General features: G+C 46.1%; 1 long non-coding RNA gene across 1 annotated transcript; it reads left to right on the top strand.

The window, feature by feature from the left end:
- Nucleotides 1-243: 243 nt before the first annotated feature.
- On the top strand, nucleotides 244-10,740 carry LOC129052006 (uncharacterized). The gene is made up of 4 exons (XR_008516655.1): nucleotides 244-281; nucleotides 4,271-4,411; nucleotides 6,895-7,042; nucleotides 10,607-10,740. It is a non-coding gene; the product is annotated as an uncharacterized LOC129052006 (long non-coding RNA).
- The last annotated feature ends 15,755 nt before the right edge of the window (nucleotides 10,741-26,495 follow it).

Genomic DNA, 26,495 nt, shown 5'->3' with positions numbered 1-26,495 from the left:
CGGGAGGCGGAGGTTGCAGTGAGCCGAGATCCATCTCAAAAAAATAAAATAAAATAAAATAAATAAATGGGCTTTCGTGAGTAGACGCACAATCTCCCAATCAGAAGTGTTCATGGATATGATATTGTAGGCGTTTTATAACAGAACAGTAGGCTGCGTGAATGTTGAGGTACTTTTCACAGCCATTACTCTGGGGATAGAGTAACTTACGAGGTGATCTAAATGTTATCCTTTTTTTTCTCTTTCAGAACTGATTGCACATTTGCACCCTCCGACTCAAGGTAAGGAGACCATCTCTTAGTTTGTTAGCGTCTCACATGCTAGCCCCACCCCTTAAGCAATATTATATTCCTAAAGTCCCTTGCACTTTCTTGCCATCTCACCCTTTCCTCTGCTGTTCTTGTGGCATGGAAGGCTCTCCATTGCCAGGCATGGGGACTCACGCCTGTAATTCCAGTAATTTGAGAGACCAAGGCGGGAGAATCACTTGAGCCCGAGAGTTCGAGACCAGCCTGGGCAACATAGCAAGACCCTATCTCTACTAAAAACACAAAAATTGCCGCGGAGTTGTGGTGAGAACCTGTAATCCCAGCTACTCATGAGGCTGAGGTGGGAGCATCACTTGAGCCCAGGAGGTTGAGGTGCAGTGAGCTGTGATCACGCCTCTGCACTCCAGCCAGGGCAGTGGAGTGAGATCCTGTCTCAAAAAAAAAAACAAAAAACAAACAAAAAAGGCTCTCCGTGGTCACAGCAGCCAAATCATGTTTCAAGATACAGTTCATTGTTCAATTCCCACCTATGAGTGAGAACATGCGGTGTTTGGTTTTTTGTCCTTGCGATAGTTTGCTGAGAATGGTGGTTTCCAGCTTCATCCGCGTCCCTACAAAGGACATGAACTCATCCTTTTTTATGGCTGCATAGTATTCCATGGTGTATATGTGCCACATTTTCTTAATCCAGTGTATCATTGATGGACACTTGGACACAGGAGGGGGAACATCACACACTGGGGCCTGTCATGGGGTGGGGGGAGGGGGAAGGATAGCATTAGGAGATATACCTAATGTAAATGGCGAGTTAATGGGTGCAGCACACCAACATGGCGCATGTATACCTATGTATCAAACCTGCACATTGTGCACATGTACCCTAGAACTTAAAGTATAATAAATAATAATAATAATAAAGCTTCTGGACGGGTGCGGTGGCTCACGCCTGTAATCCCAGCACTTAGGAAGGCTGAGGCGGGCGGATCACAAGGAAAAAAACAAAAAGATCCAGTTCAGTTCGCTATCCAAGATTTCCTCCCTTGCCTCTCCAAAAACTACTCTCTTCTCCGTTGTAACTAACATCAGCATTTGTGTGGCAGCTTTTTGTTTGTTCATTATTTTGTTTTATTTTTAATTAACAAATAATAATCGTATATATTTGTGGGGTAGAATTGGATATTGTGATGTATTTACACTGAGGAATGAGTAAATCATGCTGAGTAACATATCCATCACCTCATATACTTATTTTTTTACGGTCACAACATTTAAAATCTAATTTTTCGGCCAGGCGCGGTGGCTCACGCCTGTAATCCCAGCACTTTGGGAGGCCGAGGTGGGCAGATCACCTGAGGTCAGGAGTTCGAGAGCAGCCTGGCCAACATGGTGAAACTCTGTCTCTACTAAAAATACAAAAATCAGCCAGGTGTGGTGGTGTGCACCTGTAATCCCAGCTACTCGGAAGACAGACAGAAGAATCATTGAAACCTGGGAGGCGGAGGTTGCAGTGAGCAGAGATCATGCCATTGCACTCCAGCCTGGACAACAGAGCGAGACTCCAGCTAAAAATAAATAAATAATAAAATAAAATCTAATCTTTAGCAATTTTGAAATTTAATAGTCACCATGCTGTGGAATAGATCTCTAAAACTTATTCCTCCTGTCTAACTGAAACTCTATCACCCTTAACATCTCCCTAGTCCCCAGCCATCCCCCCAGCCTCCAGTAACCACCATTCTACTCTCTACTTCTATGAATTAAACTTCTGAAAAAAGCATGGTAGTTTTTATTGTTTGCTTGTTTGTTTGATAAATTGAACAGCCTTATCGAGGTACAATCTACATTCCATAAAATTCACCCATTTTAAAGTTTACCATTCAACAATTTTTAGTAAATTTACAGGCTAGGCGCAGTGGCTCATGCCTGTAATCCCAGCACTTTGGGAGACTGAAGCAGGAGGAACAGTTGAGCCCAGGAGTTCAAGACCAACCTGGGCAACATAGCAAGACCTTCCCTTTACAAAAAAATAAAAAAATTAGCTGGGTGTGGTGGCACGCACCTGTAATTCTGGCTACTCAGAAGGCTGAAACAGGAGGATTGCTTAATCCCAGGAGTCTGAGGCAGCAGTGAGCTGTGATCATGCCACTGCACTCTAGCCTGAGGGACAGAGTGAGATCCTGTCTCTTTAAATTAAAAAAAAAAAAAAAAAAAAAAAAGAGGTTGGGCGCAGTGGCTCATGCCTGTAATCCCAGCACTTTGGGAGGCTGAGGTGGGCAGATCATGAGGTCAGGAGATCAAGACCATCCTGGCTAACATGGGGAAACCCCATCTGTACTAAAAATACAAAAAATTAGCTGGGCGTGGCGGCACCCGCCTGTAATCCCAGCTACTTGGGAGGCTGAGGAGGGAGGATCGCTTGAGCCTGGGAGGTCAAGGCTGCAGTGAACCATGATCAAGCCACTGGACTCGAGCCTGGGTGACAGAGGGAGACCCTATCTCAAAAAAAAAAAAAAAAAAAAGGATAGGACCAGGTGATGGGCGAGAGGCAAATTTGACAGCATAGTGACAAATACAAAAAGATTCAGAATGTGGGCGCCAAAACAAAAATTTGGGGGGATAGCCAGGCACGGTGGCTCACGCCTGTAATCCCAGCACTTTGGGAGTCCGAGGCGGGCGGATCACGAGGTCAGGAGATCGAGACCATCCTGGCTAACACAGTGAAACCCTGTCTCTACTAAAAAAATACAAAAAATTAGCCAGGCGTGGTGGCGGGCGCCTGTAGTCCCACCTACTCAGGAGGCTAAGGCAGGAGAATGGCATGAACCCAGGAGACGGAGCTTGCAGTGAGCTGAGGTCACGCCACTGCACTCCAGCCTGGGCAATAGCTAGACTCCGTCTCAAAAATAAAAAAAAAAAGATTAGAACAAAATGCTTGTCCACTTTCTCATCATGACTTCTCCATGTGCCCATGATTACCTCATCTCCATTCCTCTCCCATCTCTAAAAAGAAAAAGAAAAAAAGACTCCAGAGTTTTGGCTTAGGGAAATCAGATGTGTAGTTGCTAGAAGAATTCCATGAAAAGGAAGCCAGCAACTCCAGCCTGCTTCCAGCCCTGGGTTGAATTAAGGCTTCCTTTGATCTTCGCTTGTATCTTCCACCACACACAAGAAAGGCAGTTAGTGAGACCAGCTCACTGTCATTACTTTTAGTGGCAAAAACCGCAATTACTTTTGCTGCCACCTAATACATGCAGATATGGGGGGATGTATGAGAAGCACGGTGCAGATAATCGAGATGGACATTTGAAAGTCAATTCCCTTTGTCCAGCTGGGCGCAGTGGCTCATGCCTATCATCCCAGCACTTTGCTGAGATGGATGGATTCCCTGAGTCCAGGAGTTCAAGACCAGCCTGGGCAACGTGGCAAAATCCCGTCTCTACAAAACATATAAATATTAGCCAGGCATGGTGGTACCCATCTGTAGTCCCAGCTACTTGGGAGCCTGAGGCAGGAGGATCACTTGAGCCTAGGAGTTTGAGGCTGCAGTGAGCCATGATTGTACCACTGCACTCCAGCCTGGGCAACAGAGCTAGATCCTGTCTCAAAAATAAAAAATTAAAATAAAAAATCACTTTGTAAGCTGGCCCTACATTCAGCGTGTCTTGTCTTTTTCTTTTCTTTTTTTTTTTTTTTTTTTTTTTTGAGACGGCCTTGCTCTGTTGCCCAGGCTGGAGTACAGCAGTACGATCTCATCTCACTGCAACCTCTGCCTTCCAGGTTCAAGGAATTCTCTGCCTCAGCCTCCTGAGTAGCTGGGATTACAGGTGCCCACCACCACGCACAGCTAATTTTTGTATTTTTAGTAGAGACGGGGTTTCACCATCTTGGCCAGGCTGGTCTTGAACTCCTGACCTCATGATCCACCCGCCTCAGCCTCCCAAAGTGCTGGGATTACAGGCATGAGCCGCTGCGCCCGGCCCAGCGTGTCTTTTCTTTTCCAGTGATCTCCCGTGAACCCTGTGTCTTCCCATTTACCTATGATGATGTCACCCACTACAGCTGCATCTCCATCCACAGTGACTTTGACTGGTGTTCCCTTGACAAGGAATTCCAAGGCAGGTGGCGCTACTGCACGGGGCTGGGTGAGTATCCTGGGTTGGACTATCCTAGATGCCCAGGACCCAAGAAGTACTTAATAGCAGCTGGCTACATGGTTTTTGGTGTCAGACAGACTTGAGTTCAAATCCTGACTCTTTTACAAAATTTTAATTGCTTTGAAAATAGCTCAGTGTGGTCAAAAAAAGCATGGTTTGGCCGGGTGTGGCTCACACCTGTAATCCCAGCACTTTGGGAGGCCGAGGTGGATGGATCACCTGAGGTCAGGAGTTCGAGACCAGCCTGGCCAACATGGTAAAACCGCATCTCTACTAAAAATACAAAAATTAGCCAGGTGTGGTGGTGCACACCTGTAATCCCAGCTACTCGGGAGGCTGAGGTAGGAGAATCTCTTGAACCCAAGAGGAGGAGGTTGCAGTGAGCCAAGATCACACCACTGCACTCCAACCTGTGTGATAGAGTGAGATTCGGTCTCAAAAAACATAAAAAGTAGCATGGTGTGCCGTTAGTTCAGCAGTGATTACACTTAAACTCTAAACTCTCAGGAAGGCTGGGCACAGTGGCTCATGCCTGTAATCCCAGCACTTTGGGAGGCCGAGGCGAGTGGATCACAAGTTCGAGACCATCCTGGCCAACATGGTGAAACCCCATCTCTACTAAAAATACAAAAATTATCTGGGCGTGGTGGCAGGTGCCTGTAGTCACAGCTACTCAGGAGGCTGAGGCAGGAGAATGGCTTGAACCTGGGACTCAAAGGTTACAGTGAGCCGAGATCGTGCCACTGCACTCCAGCCTGGTGACAGAGCAAGATTCCATCTCAAAAACAAACAAACAAACAAACAAAGCCTCTCAGGAAATGTGAGTTAGTACAACCACTATGGAGAACAGTTTGGAGGTTCCTCAAAAAACTGAAAACAGAGCTGCCATACTGTTACCAGATGGAAGGTCTTGACGGTCAGTTGTCCAGGTTCTTGGCGTGTTAAACAAAGAATTGAACAAAACACACAAAGCAACGAAAGAATGAAGCAACAAAAGACAAAGCAACAAAAGCATGGAGTAATGAAAGCACAGATTTATTGAAGCAAAAGTACACTCCACAGAGTGGGAGCTGGCTTGAGCAACAGGCTCAAGCACACCAATTACAATGTTCTCTAGGGTTTTCATTAGGCTGGAAGAATTAGGTAACACCCCTAGGTCCCCTTTAGATGCCTCCAATTGGTTACACCTTATAAGGGATTTGCCCACGACCAATCAGAGGCTGAAGTGGAGACCTGGCCCACAGTCAATCAGAGGCTGGAGTGGAGACTTCTGTCTTGTTATCATAGGAGTGAGGATGTAGCCTGGATGCTGCCTAATCTTGCCTAGAACTGGCTGCACCTGCTGTTCTTTTACTTATACCTTAACCCTTGGTTACCCTAAATCCCTGTTCTATAGCCTCAATACGATCCAGCAATCCCACTCCTGGGTATATTCCCAAAAGAAAGGAAACTCAAACGTCAAAGAGACATCTGCACTCCCATATTTATTGCAGCACTGTTCTCAATAGCCAAGATTTGGAAGCAACCCAAGTGCCCGTCAACAGACAAATGGATAAAGAAAATGTGGTATATATGCACAATAGAGTACTATTCGGCCATAAAAAAGAATGAGATCTTGTCATTTGCAACAACATGAATGGAGCTGGAGGTCATTTTGTCAAGTGAAATAAGCCAGGCACAGAAAGAGAAACTTCTCATGTTCTCACTTATTTGTGGGAGCTAAAAATTAAAACAATTGAATTCATGGAGACAGACAGTAGAAGGATGGCCATGAGGGGCCGGGAAGAGGGAATGGGGTGGGGAAGTGGAGAATGACTAATGGGTAAAATAAATAATTAGAAAGAATAAATAAGATGTAGGCTGGGCTCGGTGGCTCACACCTATAATCCCAGCACTTTGGGAGGCCGAGGCGGGCGGATCACCTGAGGTCGGGAGTTCAAAACCAGCCTGGCCAACATAGTGCAACCCCATCTCTACTAAAAATAGAAAAATTAGCCGGGCATCATGGCGGCACCTGTAATCCCAGCTACTTGGGAAGCTGAGGCAGGAGAATCACTTGAACATGGGAGGCAGAGGTTGCGGTGAGCCAAGATCGTGCCACTGCACTCCAGCCTGGACAACAAGAGCGAAACTCTGTCTCCAAAAAAAAATACATAAATAAATAAAAGAATAAATAAGATCTAGTATTTGATGGCACAGTAGGGTGACTATAGTCAATAACAATTTATACATTTTGAAATAACTAAAAGAGTATGACTGAATTGTCTGTAATACAAAGGATAAATGCTTGGGATGATGGATACCCCATTTACTCTGATGTGATTACTATGCATTGTATGTCTGTATCAAAGTATCCCATATACTCCATAAATATATATGCCTACTAGGTACCCACATAAATTAAAAATTAAACAATTTTTTAGAAACTGTCTATGTTCATAATTCTTCCTCTGCCCCCATTTTCCCTGCAGATCCTCCTCAGTGTGTCTTCCCCTTCTTCTTCAGACAAAAAGTCTTTCACAATTGCACCAAGGAAGGCTATATTTTGAATCGGAGTTGGTGTTCATTGACAAACAATTACAATAAAGATAGGAAATGGAAGCAATGTTCTCCTCAGAAGTAAGCTGGTTGGGGAACGGTGGAATGGGGGATCCTATAGATCTTTTTTTCTTTCTTTCTTTTTTTTTTTTGGAGATGGAGTTTCGCTCTTGTTGCCCAGGCTGGAGTGCAATGGCGCGATCTTGGCTCACCGCAACATCCGCCTCCTGGGTTCAAGTGATTCTCCTGCCTCAGCCTCCTGAGTAGCTGGGATTACAGGCATGTGCCACCACACCTGGCTAATTTTGTCTTTTTAGTACAGATGGGGTTTCTCCATGTTGGTCAGACTGGTCTGGAACTCCTGACCTCAGGTGATCCACCCACCTTGGCCTCCCAAAGTGCTGGGATTACAGGCATGAGCCACCGCACCTGGCCCCGTATAGATCTCTTAAAGTGAGAATCCTCTGGAGTAAGGGAGTGGGGAGCTTGCAGCCCAGATTAACTGGTAATGGCTTAGACCAGGAGTTGGCAAACATTTCCTGTGAAGGGCCCAATAGTAAATACCTTAGGCTGAGCAGGTCATGTGGTCTCTGTCACAAATACTCAACTCTGCCATTACGGCACAGAAGCAGCCAGAAGCAATACAAAAACAAATGAACAGGCCAGGTGTAGTGGCTCACGCCTGTAATCTCAGCACTTTGGGAGGCTGAGGCAGTAGGACTGCCTGAGGTCAGGAGTTGGAGAACAGCCTGGCCAACATGGTGAAACCCCATCTCTACTAAAAATGCAAAAATTAGCCAGGCGTGGTGGCATGCGCCTGTAGTCCCAGCTACTCAGGAGGCTGAGGCAGGGGAATCACTTGAACCCAGAAGACAGAGGTTGCAGTGAGCCAAGATTGCACCACCGCACTCCAGCATGGGCAACAGAGCAAGACTCCATCTCAGAAGAAAAAAAAGAAAAATAATAAATGTGGCTGTGTTCCAATATTTTTTTAAAAACAGGGACTCACTCAGTCACCCAGGCTGGAGTGCAGTGGTGCAATCACAGCTCACCGCAGCCTCAACCTGCCAGGCTCAAGCGATCCTCCCACCTCAGCCTCCCAAGTAGCTGGGACCACAGTCGCGTGACACACACAGCTTGTGTTCGTCGACAAAAATTTACAACAAAGATGGAAACATCTTTGGCCAATTTTTTTATTTTTAGAGACCAGGATTTCACTGTGTTGCCCAGGCAAGTCTTGAATTTCTGGGTTCAAGTGATCCTCCCGCCTCAGCCTTCCAAATTGCTGAGATTACAGGTGTGAGCCACTATACCTGGCCCAACAATATTTTATTTCTGTATCCTGAGATTTGGATCTCATATAATTTTTAGGTATGGAAAAGTATTAGTTTCCTGTTCTTTTTTTTTTTTTTGGCCAGCCATTTAAAAATGAGAAAACCATTAGTTCATGGCATGAGCTGTACAAACACTGACAGTGGGTTGGGTTAAAGTTGGCCACTGGGCCCTATTAAAAAGACCTCTGACCTCTGACCTCTGGCTTGGATGATCAGTCCTTGATCCCAGGCTGGTGAAGAAATAAGTTTAGTTTCCATTGAAAAGAGGCCAGGCACGGGGGGTTCACACCAGCAATCCCAGCACGTTGGGAGGCCAATGTGAGAGGATCACTTGAGTCCAGAAGTTGGAGACCAGCCTGGGCAACATAGTGAGACCCCCATGTCTACAAAAAATAAAAAAAATTAGGCCGGATACAGTGGCTCGTGCCTGTAATATCAGCACTTTGGGAGGCCAGGGCAGTAGGATTGCCTGAGGTCAGGAGTTTGAGACCAACCTGGCCAACATGGCGAAACCCCATCTCTACTAAAAATACAAAAATTAGGCAGACGTGGTGGTGGGCACCCATAATCCCAGCTACTCAGGAGGCTGAGACAGGAGAATCACTTGAACTCCGGAGGTGGAAGTTGCAGTGAGCCAAGATCGTGCCATTGCACTCCAGCCTGGATGACAGAGCAAGACTCCGTCTCTAAATAAATAAATTAATTAATTAATTAATAATAAATAAATATTAGCTGAGTGGGCATGATGGTACTGCACTCCAGCCTGGGTGACAGACTGAGACCCTGTCTCAAAAAAAGAAAAGAACCCCAGCTCTACTAAAAATACAAAAAAATTAGCTGGGCGTGGTGGCCGGCGCCTGTAGTCCCAGCTGTCAGGAGGCTGAGGCAGGAGAATGGCGTGAACCCGGGAGGCGGAGCTTGCAGTGGAGCTTGCAGTGGCCGAGATCGCGCCACTGCACCCCAGCCTGGGCGACAGAGCGAGACTCCGTCTCAAAAAAAAAAAAAAAAGAAAAGAAAGAAAAGAAAAGAAAAACACAAGAGAAAGAGAGAAAAGCACAGTCAGGAGAAGACATGGGAGAGTCCACGCACCCCCATGCTCTGTGTTATTTAGTAAGGATTTGATTGATCACAATAAGCTCTGGCCACCATGCTGAGTAATTCCTGCACAGCACCTCATTTAACCTTCACCATGACCTCAGGAAGGGACTATAGGAATCATCACACCCATATGCCAATGAGGAAACAGGCTTGGGAGTCTTCGGCTCTGTCCAAACCCAGGTGTCAAATCCCATCACCTTAACAAGATGTTATTCAAAGACCACTCATGAATAAGCACCATTCAATGAGCCCCTGCTATAAGCTCTATTATAAGCGTCTCACTCACGACCTCTCTCTCCATCAAAACTGCCATTTTATGTATATGGGAATGGACATGGCAAGCCTGAATGTCTTAGCCCATCAGCCTCTAAGAGATGAAGCCCCAGACAGAACCCAGGGTCAGTGGTGGTTAAAGTCAGTCTTCATTCCTTCCCAAAAGTATGATGCACTTGTCAGAACTCAGAGCCATTTATTCAGAAACATCTTTGGAGTCATTATTCATAACATCAGTGGCACGGAGACAAATATTCCTGTGGGGCATTTCGGTTTTTTGTGTTTTTTTATTTTTATTTTTTTTTTGTTTTGTTTTGAGATGAGTTTCACTCTTGTTGCCCCAGCTGCAGTGCAATGGCACGATCTCGGCTCACTGCAACCTCCCCCTTCCGGGTTCAAGTGATTCTCCTGCCTCAGCCTCCAAAGTAGCTGGGATTACAGGCGCATGCCACCACGCCCAGCTAATTTTATATTTTTAGTAGAGACGGGGTTTCACCATGTTGGCCAGGATGGTCTTGAACTCCTGACCTCAGATGATCCACCCGCCTCAGCCTCTCAAAATGCTGGGATTACAGGCGTGAGCCACCATGCCCAACTGAGACTGTCCATTTTTAACAACTTTCTTAACGCAGAAAATAATTAATTTGCTACATTTTTTTTTCAAATACTAGCAATGTGGTCATAAAAATAATCCGTAATTGTATATTTAATTTGAAAGTCAAAGAGAAATACTTACACCCTTCTGAGGCCACTGATCTTTCAAGCTCCTCTGCCCTTCTCCTGACCCATTTACCCGTGCTATTTTGTTCTTGGGAATAGACCAGATCTCCCATCAGGCGGAAAAAACAATTGTCTATCAGGGTGAGAGACAGACTGTGATACGGATCCTTGCAGGGTGAAAAACTATGACATCGTTCTAACGCTTCTTTTTCCTCCACAGTACTTAGATACCTCTTGGTGTTCTTGAAGAGACAGAAGTCACACATTCATCAGCTTCCTCTCCAAATATAATTCTATCCTTTCCAATCCTGACCATTCTGATCAATAAAGATTTGATCTCTTTTCCACGTTGATTACTCCTTTTATTGAAAAAAGGCACAGCCATGGCCAGGCGCAGTGGCTCATGCCTGTAATCCCAGCACTTTGGGAGACTGAGGCAGGTAGATAATTTGAGGTCAGGAGTTCGAGACCAGCCTGGCCAACATGGTGAAATCCCATCTCTATTAAAAATACAAAAATTAGCCAGACATGATGGTGCGTGCCTGTAGTCCCAGCCACTTGGGAGGCTGAAGCAGGAGAATCACTTGAACCTGAGAGGTGGAGACTGCAGTGGGCAGAAATTACACAACTACACACTCCAGCCTGGGCGACAGAGCAAGACTCCGTCTCAAAAAAAAAAAGGGGGCCAGGCACGGTGGCTCACGCCTGTAATCCCAGCACTTTGGGAGGCTGAGGTGGGCAGATCACTTGAGGTCAGGAGTTCGAGACCAGCCTAGCCAACATGGTGAAACTGTCTCTACTAAAAATACAAAATTTAGCTGGGTGTGGTGGTGGGCGCCTGTAATCCCAGCTACTCAGGAGGCTGAGGCAGGAGAATCTCTTGAACCCAGGAGGCGGAGGTTGCAGTGAGCTGAGATCATGCCAGTGCACTCCTGCCTGGGCCACAGAGCAAGACTCCATCTCAGAGAAAAAAAGAAAAAGAAAAGAGGTGCAGCCAAAGCTCAAAGGTGATTAAGACAATACTGACAGTGATGGGGTGGGGAGCCAGTAGGGCATTTGTGGGGAAGAACTTGCATTCAAATCAAGATCCTGATGACAAATAGTAATTGCATCTATTTGTGGGGTATAATGTGATGTTTTGCTATATGTTTACTATCTGGTATTATTAAGTCGTTATAATTAACAAATTCATCACCTCTCCTGCCATTTAAAAACAAGATCCCGATAAATTGCTAACAGTATAATCTTCGGTAGGTTAACTAAATTCCCAGAGAGCTTCAAGCTTCCCCTCAGACGATTTTAAACTTTTTAAAATGAAGTCGAATATGCATTTGGAATTTTTTTTAATTTTAAGTTCATATAAGATGCAATTAACTTTTTTTTTTTTTTTTTTTTGAGATGGAGTCTCGCTCTGTCACCCAGGCTGGCGTCCAGTGGCACAATCTTGGCTCACTGCAAGCTCCGGCTCCTGGGTTCATGCCATTCTCCTGCCTTAGCCTCCCGAGTAGCTGGGATTACAGGTGCCCACCACCACGCCTGGCTAATTTTTTGTATTTTTAGTAGAGACTGGGTTTCACCGTGTTAGCCAGGTTGGTCTCGATCTCCTGACCTCTGATCCGCCCACCTCAGCCTCCCAAAGTGCTGGGATTACAGGCGTGAGCCACCACGCCCGGCCGCAATTAACTATTTTTAAATGAACAATTCAGTGGCACTTAGTACACAGTGTTATGCAACCATCACTTCTATCTAGTTCCCAAACCTCATCACCCTGAGAGAAAACCCTGTACGCATTAAGTAATCACTACCCATTCTTCTTCCGTCCCAGCCCCTGGCAAAAACTAATCTACTTTCTGTCTCCATAAATTTGCTGATTCTGAATATTTTATATAAATGGAATTATATGGCCGGGCGCAGTGGCTCACGCCTGTAATCCCAGCACTTTGGGAGGTTGAGGTAGGCGGATCACCTGAGGTCAGGAGTTCAAGACCAGCCTGACCAACATGGAGAAACCCCATCTCTACTAAAAATACAAAAATTAGCCAGGCATGGTGGCGGGCACCTATAATCCCAGCTACTCAGGAGGCTGAGGCAGGAGAATCACTTGAACCCAGGAGACAGAGATTGCAGTGAGCTGAGGTCACGCCATTGCACTCCAGCTTGGGCGACAGAGCGAGACTCCGTCTCTAAATAAATAAATGGATTTATACAACATACGGCCCTTGGTTCCTGACTTCTTTCACTCAGCATGTTTTTTAGATTCATCCACATTGTAGCATGTATCAGTGCTTCATTCCTTAGTTTGTCTGAGTAATATGCAATTATATGGATATACCACTGGTCTACCCACTAATATACATGCTTTTGAGACAGAGTCTCTCTCTGTCGCCCAGGCTGGAGTGCAATGGTGTGATCATGGTTCAGCACAACCTTGGCCTCCCAGGCTCAAGCGATTCTCCCACCTCAGCCTCCCCAGTAGCTGGAATGACAGACATGCACCACAACTCCCAGCTAATGTTTTAATTTTTTGTGTAGCGATGAGGTCGCTATGTTTCCCAGGCTGGTCTCAAATTCATGGGCTCAAGAGATTCTCCTGCCTCAGCCTCCCAAAGTGCTGGGATTACAGGTGTAAGCCACCGCACCCAGCTAAATTTTTTAAGTGTGTATCATTTGTGAGAGCTAGATTCATTTTCGAAACTAAATGTAACCACACCAGACTGGCTCAGTTTTTATGTAACCAAGTTGTGAGTTGTTTTCCCGTTGCCATGGGCCCCTAGGTTCAAAGTCTCATAACCTGGGCATCCCCAGATGAACCAACTGTGTAACCTCAGGGGTAGCTAAGACCCAGGAGCAGACTGAGGAGTGGGGACTGAATTAAACATTGGAGGCTACAAGGCAAGATCCAGGATCCAATCAGATCAAGCCCTGTTATCACCCCATCACAGGATCCAATCAGATCATGCCTCCTGGCATCACTTTCTTGCAAGATCCAATCAAATCATGCCTCCTGGCATCACTCACTGCAAGATCCAATCAGATCACACTTCATTACCCTATGCTTATAAAACCCACCCCAGCCCCCCAGCTCAAGCATGTTCAACTTCAGCAGTGACTTACAGACGCTCAGACCACAGAACTGGAAGTTGACTCAGGACATAGCATATGAACCTGTCCCTCTGGGTATGGACTCATGATCCAGCTAGAGTCATGACTCTTCTAACTGATAATGGAGGTAAGGGAAGACTTTTCTTCTACCTGAAGTTTCAGGAGATCAAAGGAAGATGCTTAAGCCTTATTCCCTGCTATGAGCCAAAAGCCCACATGCAGTAGGAGAATGAAGCAGATGCTTCTGAATCCGGTTATCTGGAATTTTACCTCCACCTTTTCCTTGGTTTGGTTATTTGAGACAACAAAGTTCCCTCATTGCTGATGTTAATTCTATGAGTCGCCTCCATGAAGTCCCAGCCTTCTCGGAATCTTTCACACAAATAATACTTCATATGAGGAAGCAGATACCCATGTTTGAAGAAGAGTGTGAAAACTTCAAGAAGAATTAAAGTTTAGACCAGAATTATGGATAAAGCACGATGGCTTATTAAGCAACTTCGGAGCTTTTTGGAGAAGCATGCTTTCTCTGAATGCTTGTTGTTCTGCTATGCCAAGAAGTGATCTTCTTGGCCCAGCACAGTGGCTTACACCAGTAATCCCAGCACTTTGGGAGGCCAAGGCAGGAGGATCACTTGAGCCCAGGATTTCTAGAGCAGCCTGGCCAACATGGCGAAACCTCATCTCTACTAAAAATATAAAAATTAGCCGGGCGTGGTGGTGGGCACCTGTAATCCCAGCTACTTGGGAGGCTGAGGCAGGAGAATCGCTTGAACCCGGGAGGCAGAGGTTGCAGTGAGCCAAGATTGTGCCGCTGTACTCCAGCCTGGGCAACAGAGCAAGACTCTGCTCTATCTCAAAAAAAAAAAAAAAAAAAAAAGAGAGAGAGAGAGATAGAGAGAGGACGAAAGAGAGCCTTCCTACCAGAGAAGGCTCCCACAAGTCAGGGTCAGGGGGTTCAGAACAAAGCCTTTGGACTCACACCTCCGCTTTCTGGCTGTGAGACTTCCTTTCCCTGTATCTCAGTTTCTTCATCTGCATAACGGGCATAAGCATGCCTGTCTCAGACAGAAATAGGCCCATAGCTTCTAACGGGATAAGCTTGGGCCATGGTTTTCTGAAAGTCACATAACGAAAAATATAATGCTGCTAAGAGCTGGTACTTATATAACACTTAGTATGTAGTAGTCACTACGCAATGTTTTTGTTTCTTTAAGAAGGAGTCGCTGTCGCCCAGGCTGGAGTGCAGTGGCGCAATCTCAGCTTACTGCAACCTCTGCCTCCCAGGTTCAAGTGATTCTTGTGCCTCAGCCTCCCAAGTAGCTGGGATTACAGGCACCGCCAATCAACCCCAGCTAATTTTGGTATTTTTAGTAGAGATAGGGTTTCTCTACGTTGGCCAGGCTGGACACGAACTCCTGATCTCAAGTAATCTGCCTACCTCGGCCTCCCAAAGTGCTGGGATCACAGGCATGAGCCACTGTGCCTGGCCTACATGTCTATGTTTATTAACTGGTGCAGTCGTCCTGTGAGGGAGGTACTGTCATTATGACCATCATACAGAAAGGGAAGCTGAGGCCCAGAGATGTTATGTGACCTGCCCATGGACACACAGCCAGTAACTGGCAGTACCAGGGTTCATTCTGTCTCTTGACTGTATGCTCTTAGCTGGTCAAATGCCTGTCAGTCATGACAGCTAATTTTATTAAGTGCTCAGTGCGTAACAGGTACTATGCTAATAACTCCTGGCATTAACTCATTCAGTTTTTTTTTAATTTAATTTTTTTATATAAAAATTTTTTTTAAATGAGATGGGGTCTCACTATGTTGCCCAGTCTCGTCTCCAACTCCTGGGCTCAAGCAGTCCTCTCACCTTGGCCTCCCAAAGTTCTGGGATTACAGGTGTGTAATCCACTGTGCCCAGCCAACTCATTCAGTTTTCACAGTACCCCTTGATGGTTGATCTGGCTTTTCAGACTCATAATAATAATTTTTCTAGCCCTAACTGATGATAATCATAGCTAATGTAGAGCACATAATGTGAGCCAGACACAGTGCTGGGTACTTCTCCAAGTGTCCTTCTCATGAATATTCTTTTTTTTTTCTTTTTTGAGACAGAGTCTCACTCCATTGCCCTCAGCTCACTGCAGCCTCTGCCTCCTGGGTTCAAGCGATTCTCCTGCCTCAGCCTCCCGAGTAGCTGAGACTACAGGTGCGCACCACCCCGCCCAGCTAATTTTTGTATTTTTAGTAAAGATGGGGTTTCACCATGTTGGCCAGGCTGGTCTCGAACTCCTGACCTCAAGTGATCCACTTGCCTCGGCCTCCCGAAGTGCTGGGATTATAGGCATGAGCCACCATGCCTGGCCAGGAATATTCTTTACCCATCACAGTAAATTCAGCCACCAAGCAGTTAAGTCATAAAAGTGTCAGATGTTTTGGAAAACAGGTCAGCAATTCCTGAGAAAGTTAAACATAGCATTACTCTATAACCCAGCTATCCCATTCCTAGGTATATACCCAAGAGAAATGATACATCCACACAAAAATCTGTACATGAATGTTCATAGCAGTATTATTCATAACAGCCCCAAAGCAGAAACAACCTAGATGTCCAAACAAAGTGCGGCCTTATCCATCCAACAGAGGATCACTCAGCCATGAAAAGGAATGCAGCTCTGCCGCTTGCCACTGGATGGATGAGCCTGGAAAACGTCACGCTGAGTGAAGGAAGCCAGATACGAAAGCCACAGAGTGCATGATTCCGCTCACATGCAGTGTCCAGAACAGACACATCTACAAAGACAGAAAGGAGACTCGCGGCTGCCAGGGCCTGGGGAGATGAAGAGTGACTGCTAATGGGTGGGGAGTTTTTCGGGGGAGATGATGAAAATGTTCTGGAATTAATTAGATAGTGGTAATATTAGGCCAGGCGCGGTGGCTCACACCTGTAATCCCAGCACGTTGGGAGGCCGAGGCAGGTGGATCACTTGAGTCCAGGAGTTAGAGACCAGCCTGGACAACATGGTGAAACCCCGTCTCTACTAAAAATACAAAGATTAGCTGGGCATGGTGGTGGGCGCCTGTAGTCCCAGCTACTCAGGAGGCTGAGGTGGGAGAATCACTTGAACCTGGGAGGCAGACGTTGCAGTGAACCAAGATCATGCCACTGCACTCCAGCCTGGGTGACACTCTGTCCCCCCCCCAAAAAAAAGGCCAGGCGCGGTGGCTCATGCCTGTAATCCCAGCACTTTGGGAGGCCAAGGTGGGCAGATCATGAGGTCAGGAGTTGAAGACCAGCCTGGCCAATATGGTGAAACCCCGTCTCTACTAAAAATACAAAAATTAGCCAGGCGTGGTGGCATGTGCCTATAGTCCCAGCTACTCAAGAGGCTGAGGCAGAAGAATCACTTGTACCCAGGAGGCGGAGGTTGCAGTGAGCCGAGATCGCACCACTGCACTCCAGCCTGAGTGAGACTCTGTCTCAAAAAAAAAAAAGGTGCATTAAATGTTGCCTGGAAGGTGCAGGGATTAGGGGGAGAGGGACATGCTGTGTTTGTGGCATCCAGGAAGGGATTGTGGGAGAATCTGTGTGAGGAAGCAAGGACCTTTACCCCTGGAAGATTCACATAGCTGCTACCTAATGCTGAAGACAAGACCCCTATAAATTTGGTAAGACAATAGTAAAATAACCTTTTGGATCTCAGAAATCCGTAGGACTCTGTGTGTGGATGGGAACTGTCTGAAGGTCATTAAGGTTAATGATGTGAAGAACAGAGTTCAGCACTTTGTGCTATCTCTCGGGTGCCTGAACGTTCTGTTCGAAGCAGAAACAGAACTTGATCTGCAAGTGCCACTTAATGGAGCATCACCGGTCCCCTGGGGCGAAGAATGTCCCCAGGACTATTTTTCCTTCCTCCCATCCCTGGCTGAAATGTTCACACTCACTGCGGCTTCTCTAGTAAGAATATCTGCAGATTCTGCAGATTTTCTGGCAAGATTGATGAACCTGAGAGAAATATCAATGAAAATGACACAAAAGTCTGCAGATTTCTTTCAGATGCAAATGTTTGTTTGTTGTTTTGTTTTTTGTTTTTTTGTATGTAACAGAGTCTCACTCTGTCACCCAGGATGGATTGCAGTGGCGCAATCTCGGCTCACTTCAACCTCCGCCCTCCAAGTTCAAGCAATTCTCCTGCCTCAGCCTCTGGAGTAGCCTCTGGAGTAGCCTCAGCCTCTGGATTACAGGAGCCTGCCACCACGCCCTGCTAATTTTTTGTATTTTTAGTAGAGACAGGGTTTCACCATCTTGGCCAGGCTGGTCTTGAACTCCTGACCTCGTGATCCACCTGCCTCGGCCTCCCAAAGTGCTGGGATTACAGGCGTGAGCTACCGTGCCCCACCACAAACGTTTTGCATATTAATTTTTGTTTATATGGTTAGAGAAGAGTACAGAATGGGAGAGAAGTTCTGGGTTCTGTATTAAAAATTCATTGTTGGCTGGGCGCAGTGACTCAAGCCTGTAATCCCAGCACTTTGGGAGGCCGAGGCAGGCGGATCACCTGAGGTCAGGAGTTGGAGACCATCCTGGCCAACATGGTGAAACCCCATCTCTACTAAAAACCCAAAATTAGCCTGGAGTGGTGACACATGCCTGTAATCCCAGCTACTCGGGAGGCTGAGGCAGGAGAATCGCTTGAACCCGGGAGGCGGAGGTTGCAGTGAGCCAAGATCTTGCCATTGCACTCCAGCCAGGCAATAAGAGTGATACTCCCTCTCAAAAAAAAAAGAAAAAGAAAAGAAAAAAAACGAACTCACTGTTTCTGGATTCTGTCCTCCCTAACTGGCACCTTACCTTAGAGAGCCTAGAACCCTCAAGGTCCCCTGAGGATGTGTGGGATTTGAGTACTGTTGTTGGACAACTTCAGCTTTGTGCAATAGAACTGATGAACATCATCTAATAGGGAAGGCGCACGTAGCTCTGGAGGAAGCGGGGCCACATAGAACTAAAGAGCACTGTATTAGCTTCCTGTGCCTGCCAGAACAAACCACCACACACTCCTGGGTTATTCTCTCACAGTGCTGGAGGCCAGAAGTCCAAAATCAAGGTATCGGTCGGGCCACATTCCCTCTGGAGGCTCTGGGGAAGGATCCTTCCTGGTCTCTTCCAGCGCCTGGTGGCTGCAGGCCTTCGGTGGCTTATGGCTGCAACACTCCAATCTCTGCCTCCATCTTCATGTGGCGTTCTACTCTGTGTGTCTGTGTCTTCTCCTCTTTTTTATCTCATAAGGATACTTGTTATTGGATTTAAGGCCCACCAGGTAATTAATGATACTCTCATCTTGAGATTCTTCACTTGATGACATCTGCAAAGACTCTTTTTCCAAATAAGGTCATATTGGTAGGTTCCAGAGGTTGGGACGTGAACATATCTTTTGGGGACCATAAGTCACCGATAACAAACATAGACTTGGAATGAAACTGTCTGGGATCAAATCCCAGCTCTGCCACTTAGGAGCTACATGACTTCGTAAAACGATTAACCACTCTGAACACCCACTTTTTTAACTCTAAAATAGAGATAATAATAGTTCCCTGGTATGTATGAAAGCATTTATGAAACATCAAGGATCAGCATTTTGTCCTCACTGCTACCTGACTTTATATATTTGATTTCAACTCATCCTCAAATTCATTTCTCAGATGTGATCCATTGAAATTTCAGGTTGTTCTACGTTAGTGAAGACATTTCCCTCCTGACACATCAAGCACTCAGGCCTTTCTGCCCTCACCTCACTGCAGCATTGAGAAAACCATTTGTTTAAATTAAGTGAAATTTGTCCTGAAGCCGCCTCCTTATGTGGCAAACTGTAACTTAACAATATATAAACAAACTTCAACCAAACTTAAGAGTATATGGCTGGGCGCGGTGGCTCATGCCTATAACCTCAGCATTTTGGGAGGCCGAGGCAGGCAGATCATTTGAGGTCAGGAGTTCAAGACGAGCCTGGCCAACATGGTGAAACCCCCTCTCTACTAAATATACAAAAAAAAAAAAATTACCCGGGCATGGTGGCATATGCCCAAAGTCCCAGCTACTCGGGAGGTTGAGGCAGGAGAATCGCTTGAACCCAGGAGGCAGAGGTTGCAGTGAGCCGAAATCGTGCCACTGCACTCCAGCCTGGGCAACAGAGTGAGACTCTATCTCAAAAAAAAAGAAAAAAAAAAAGAAAAAAAAGTAATTGCAACGTCATAAATGTAATGGCAAAAACCACAATTACTTTTCCATCAACCTAATGGAAGTAGATCCTGGTGCCTTGCCAAGGCATGCCATTTATATGTAAACGGAAAGGGCAGAGGTACACAGGGAGATAACTAGATAGCATGAAGCCCTGATCCCAGGTCTTTGTCAGCTTGTGGCAGGTGGAATTAACCCTATTTAGCAGAAACTCAAAGGCACACTTCCCTTGCTGTACAGCAAACACATGCATTTGTAGAGCTTGGACCACAGATATCAGGGACCCCTGACTTGACATAGCATACAGATGGAAAGTGGGGTGAAAGTCCTTCTTCCAGAGTCTGAAGTTGACCCATGAGCTGTCCGAAGCCAGCAGGCCTGGCCAGGGCTTAACACATCCTCCCATAATGCACACACATTGTCCAGACTAAATGTTTATTTCTCAACCTACATATCAACTCTCCACTCTGTGTGGTTTTCAACAGTGAGCATCCAAAAGTCTATCAAATAACCACTATTCTTACAAAGTGAATTTTTATCAATAGCATTCTTTTCAGATTTCTCCAGTAAACTGTCTACCAGACGGAGGGTATAAAACCTTCTGCTATGAACAGTTATCACATAAAGGTATGTATTTCCATCCTGGCCATGTTATTTGGGTTTGTGTGATCTTTATTGGGCCACAAGAATATTAGCATCTGGAAGTCAGCAAGTTCTCTGAAAAATCAAACTAGTGGCTTGTTGCCAAAGATGGTACCCAAAGAGTGATCTAGCCAGTATTTATTCCCTGTGTCATTCCTTCTCTGTGAATCAGGACTGGACCTATGACTAGGTTTTAACCAATAGAAGAAAGCAGAAGTGATGCCTGTGACTCCTAAAGTCAGATCCTAAGAAACATTGAAAGTATCACCTTAAGTCTCTTGGAGCATCCTCACTGGGAGACAGCCATGCTGTAAGGAAGCCCAAGCTAGTCACATGGAGAGGCATCTTTTAATTTTTTTGTTTTATTTTTAGAAATCGGAATGTGGGGAATAAAAGAAATTGGAATAGGAGTATGAGAGGCATCTTTAAGATACAGATGTCCAACCAGCCCCAAGCTGTTCCAACCTTCAGAGCCCAGGTGCAAGCCCTGTGAGTGAAGAGGTCTTCAAACAATCCCAGCCCTAGATATTATCTGGCTGCAGTGTCATGACGGACTCCAAATTAGAACCACTCAGCTGAGCCCAGTAAAGTCCTAGAACCACCGAATTGTGTTTTAAGCCAGGAGTAAGCAAACTACCATATACAAACCAAATCGGGCCCACTACCTCGTTTGGTAAGCAAAGTTTTATTGGCACACGGCCACACTCATTCATCGATGTATTGTCTATAATGTTTTCATGCTGTAATGACAGAGTAGTAGAAATATGATCTTCACAGCTGAAAATATTCATTCTCTAGCCCTTCTCAAAAAAAAAAAGTCTGCCCTATGGAGTCACAGAACAGAGAACAGTTCTGTGCTCTCCCTTTGCAGGTGGGATGGCAGTGAGGGAGGTTGGACCATGGAAGACCTTGGGTCAGGGAGCCGCCTCACTCCCTACCTCCACCAAAAACAAACAAACAAAAAAAAGTTTGCCAAATCTCTATTTTAAGCCACTAAGTTTGGGGGTGGTTTGTTAGGCACAGTAAAGAAAACAGAACATTGATAATTTCACAATCTGTATTTTGCAACTGAAGGATACTGAAAAATTGATTTCTAAACTAAGTACTATAAAATGTTGCCAGGATCACTTGTTCCTTCGCTAACATTCTTTCCTGGAACAAATGTTCTAAGTTTTCCAATTCCATTAGCAGAATGATGACTCAGCACAAATTCAAAGGATTAAACCTGAGTTTGAATCACAACTAGGTCACTTTCTTTTTTTTTTGAGACAGAGTCTTACTCTGTGCCCAGGCTGGAGTGCAATGGCACGATCTCGGCTCACTGCAACCTCTGCCTCCCAGGTTCAAGCGATTCTCCTGCCTCAGCCTCCCGAATAGCTGAGACTACAGGCGTGGACCACCACGCCTGGCTAATTTTTGTATTTTGAGTAGAGACAGGGTTTCACCATGTTGACCAGGCTGGTCTCGAACTCAGGTGATCCACCCGCCTCGGCCTCCCAAAGTGCTGGGATTACAAGCATGAGCCAACACACCCAGCCACAGCTGGGTCACTTTCTAACTCTGTAACTAAGGATGAGTTAATTAATCATTTTTTTCCTGCTGGAAAAAAGGGAGCCTAACAGTGTTGTGATTAAGAGCACATGTTCTAGGTTTCAATGTGAGGTGGGAACTTGTTTGCTGTGTGTTCTTGAGCCCACAACCTAACCTCTCTGTGGTTCAGATCCTGCATCTGTAAAATGAGGAAAATAATATTAACTGCTGCCGGGCACAGTGGCTCACACCTGTAATCCCAGCACTTTGGGAGGCCGAGGCGGGAGGATCACGAGGTCAGGAGTTTGAGACCATCCTGGCTAACACAGTGAAACCCCGTCTCTACTAAAAATACAAAAAAAAAAATTTAGCCAGGCATAGGTGGTGCACACCTGTAGTCTCAGCTACTCGGGAGGCGGAGGCAGGAGAATGGCGTAAAATCCAGGAGGTGAAGCTTGCAGTGAGCCGAGATCGCGCCACTGCACTCCAGCCTGGGAGACAGAGCGAGACTCTGTCTCAAAAAAAAAAAAAAATTAACTGCTCCATAGAGTTCTTAGAAACATTCAAATCATTTAATGTTTTGTAAAGTACTTAGAGTGACTGGCACAAAATAATCTTCATCTAAATGTTTATGGATGAAAAAATACTGACTTTATGGCCGGGCGTGGTGGCTCAAGCCTGTAATCCCAGCACTTTGGGAGGCCGAGGCGGGCGGATCACGAGGTCAGGAGTTCGAGGCCATCCTGGCCAACATGGTGAGACCCCATCTCTACTAAAAATACAAAAAAATTAGCCGGGCATGGTGGCGGGCACCTGTAGTCCCAGCTACTCAGGAGACTGAGGCAGGAGAATGGTGTGAACTCAGGAGGCAGAGCCTGCAGTGAGCCGAGATCACTGCACTCCAGTCTGGGTGACAGAGCGAGACTCCGTCTCAAAAAAAAAAAAAAAGAAAGAAAGAAAAAATACTGACTTTAGACTGGGTGCGGTGGCTCACACTTGTAGTCCCAGCACTTTGGGAGGCCAAGGCAGGCAGATCACCTGAGGTAAGGAGTTTGAGACCAGCCTGGCCAACATGGTTGAAACCCCGTGTCTACTAAAAATACAAAAATTAGCCAGGCATGATGGTGGGGAGCTGTAATCCCAGCTGCTTGCGAGGCTGAAGCGCAAGAATGTTTTGAACCAGGAAGTGGAGGTTGCAGTGAGCTGAGATTGCATCGCTGTACCCCAGCCTCGGCAACAGAGCGAAACTCTGTCTCAAAAAAACAAAAAAAGAAAAGAAAAGAAATACTGACTTTAAAAGTTCAAAAGTATCCTTTAAGATCTGTGTGTCTCAGTTTCATCACCTGTAAAATAAAGTAAAATAATTTCTCACACTTCCCATGGTCACTGTGAAAACTAAATAACATAATCTTGTTGTTGGCTGTATTATTATAATTGTCTTTAAAATACATGATTGCTTATGATATATGATTGCTTTTAGAATTTTATAATCTAGTTTTTGGTTTTTTTGTTTGTTTGTTTGTTTGTTTAGAGACGGAGTCTTGCTCTGTCACCCAGGCTGGAGCGCAGTGGTACGATCTCAGCTCACTGCAAGCCCCGCCTCCCGGGTTCATGCCATTCTCCCGCCTCAGCCTCCCGAGTAGCTGGGACTACAGGCGCCCGCCACCACGCCCGGCTAATTTTTTGTATTTTTAGTAGAGACGGGGTTTCACCATGTTAGCCAGGATGGTCTTGATCTCCTGACCTCATGATCTGCCTGCCTCAGCCTCCCAAAGTTCTGGGATTACAGGCGTGAGCCTGTAATCTAGTTCTTTTAGAAAGAATGAATGTGAAATGGAAATATGTGCCCATGTGAAAGATGGCATCTATTCTAAATGTGCCTCCAGGAGATGAACTCTACCCTTCTCTCTGCTGATGACACCAGCATTCACCTGTCCTCTTTGTCTGAATAACAGCTTTTACATCCAAGACAGTGGTTCTCAACTAGGGGCGATTTTTTTTTTTTGAGACGGGGTCTCACTCTGTCACCCAGGCTGGAGTGCAGTGGCGTGATCTCGGCTCACTGCAACCTCTGCCTCCCGGGTTCAAGTGTTTCTCCTGCCTCAGTCTCCCGAGTAGCTGAGATTACAGGCATCCACCACCACACCTGGCTAATTTTTTGTATTTTTAGTAGAGATGGAGTTTCACCATGTTGGCCAGACTGGTCTCAAACTCCTGACCCACCTTGGCCTCCCAAAGTGCTGGGATTATAGGCGTGAGCCATCGAACCAAAATGGCCAACCAGGGGCAATTTTGAACTTTTTTGGTTGTCACAGCTGGAGAAGGTGCTGCTAGTGGCATCTGGTGGGTAGAGGCTAGGGATGCTGCTAACCATCCCACAGTGCCCAGGATAGCCCCTGACAAGAAAGAATCATCCAGCCCCAAGTGTCCACAGTGCTGAGGTTGAGGTAGAAGATTTGGTCTAGGATAGGCACCCTCTCCTAAGCTTGGGTAGAGGCTCTTCCTTGAGCTTCTTCCAGTCCTTCTGTGTCCTCATCCACTACTCTGAAACAGCCTGGGTTCTCACCAGTCTCCCCAAGAAGTTTGGGGGTTTGGGAGGGTTCTCAGGGACTGGGTCTGTTTTTATATCTCTGTCTCAGCAGCACACTAGGTTTAACCAACAGAAAAAAGCAGAATGCTTTAGCAAAGTAACACAAGAACAGAAAACCAAACACTGCATATTCTCACTTATAAGTGGGAACTGAACTATGAGAACACAAGGACACAGGGAGGGGAACAACACACACAGGGGCCTGTTGGGGGCTTGGGGGAGGGAGAGCGTCAGGATAAATAGCTAATACATGCTGGGCTTAATACCTAGGTGATGGGTTGACAGGTGCAGCAAACCACCATTGTAGGGACCAGCCCCACAGGGTCGGTGAGTTTCTCCCCGTGTGTGGCGACGAGAGAGTGTAGAAATAAAGACACAAGACAAAGAGATAAAAGAAAAGACAGCTGGGCCCAGGGGACCACTACCACCAATGCGTGGAGACCGGTAGTGGCCCCGAATGTCTGGCTGCGCTGTTATTTATTGGATACAAAGCAAAAGGGGCAGGGTAAGGAGTGTGAGTCATCTCCAATGATAGGTAAGGTCACGTGGGTCATGTGTCCACTGGACAGGTGGCCCTTCCCTGCCTGGCAGCCGAGGCAGAGAGGGAGAGGAGACAGAGAGAACGACACCTTACGCCATTATTTCTGCATATCAGGGACTATTAGTACTTTCACTAATTTGCTATTGCTATCTAGAAGGCAGAGCCGGGTGTACAGGATGGAACATGAAGGCGGACTAGGAGCGTGACCACTGAAGCACAGCATCACAGGGAGACGGTTAGGCCTCTGGATAACTGCAGGCAAGGCTGACTGATGTCAGGCCCTCCACAAGAGGTGGAGGAGCAGAGTCTTCTCTAAACTCCCCCGGGGAAAAGGAGACTCCCTTTCCCGGTCCGCTAAGTAGCAGGTGTTTTTCCTTGACACTTTTCGCTACCGCTAGACCACGGTCCGCCTGGCAACAGGCGTCTTCCCAGATGCTGGCGTCACCTGTAGACCAAGGAGCCCTTCTGGTGGCCCTGTCTGGGCATAACAGAAGGCTCGCACTCTTGTCTTCTGCTCACTCCTCACTATGTCCCCTCAGCTCCTATCTCTGTATGGCCTGGTTTTTCCTAGGTTATGATTGCAGAGCGAGGATTATTATAATATTGGAATAAAGAGTAATTGCTACAAACTAATGATTAATTATATTCATATATCATCATATCTAAGATCTATATCTGGTATAACTAGTCTTGTTTTATATTTTATTATACTGGAACAGCTCTTGTCCTCGGTCTCTTGCCTCAGCTCCTGGGTGGCTTGCCACCCACACACCATGGCACACATTTACCCATGTAACAAACCTGCACATCCTGCACATGTATCCCAGAACTTAAAATAACAATAAAGCTGAATGGACCCTTTTCACAAGATGGTGCTGAAAGCGAAGGAAGCTCCTGTCCCTCCTAAAACCCAAGCCAAAGCGAAGGCTTTGAAGGACAAGAAGGCAGTGTTGAAAGGCGTCCACAGGCAGAAAAAAAAAAAAAAAGATCCGCATGTCACCCACCTTCCGGCGGCCCAAGACAGCGCAACTCCGGAGGCAGCCCAAATATCCTCGGAAGAGCGCCCCCTGGAGAAACAAGCTTGGCCACTCTGCGATCATCACGTTTGCGCCAACCACTGAGTCCACGGTGAAGAAGATAGAACGACAACAACACGCTTGCCTTCATTATAGATGTTAAAGCCAACGAGCACCAGATCCAACAGGCTGTGAAGAAGCTCTGATTCGGCCTGACGGAGAGAAGAAGTCATATGTTCAACGGACTCCTGGTTACAATGCTTTGGATGTTGCCAACAAAATTGGGATCATCTAAACTGAGTCCAGCTGGCTAATTCTAAATATTCATATATCTTTTCACCATTTAAAAAAAAAAAAAAAAGAAGAAGCCAGGCGTGGTGGCTCACGCCTGTAATAGCAGCACTTTGGGAGGCTGAGGTGGGTGGATCACGAGGTCAGGAGATCGAGACC

Source organism: Pongo abelii, chromosome 20 (genome assembly GCF_028885655.2).
Source record: "Pongo abelii isolate AG06213 chromosome 20, NHGRI_mPonAbe1-v2.0_pri, whole genome shotgun sequence".
Classification (NCBI taxonomy): Eukaryota; Metazoa; Chordata; class Mammalia; order Primates; family Hominidae; genus Pongo; species Pongo abelii.
This window is presented reverse-complemented; position numbering and strand designations above follow the sequence as displayed.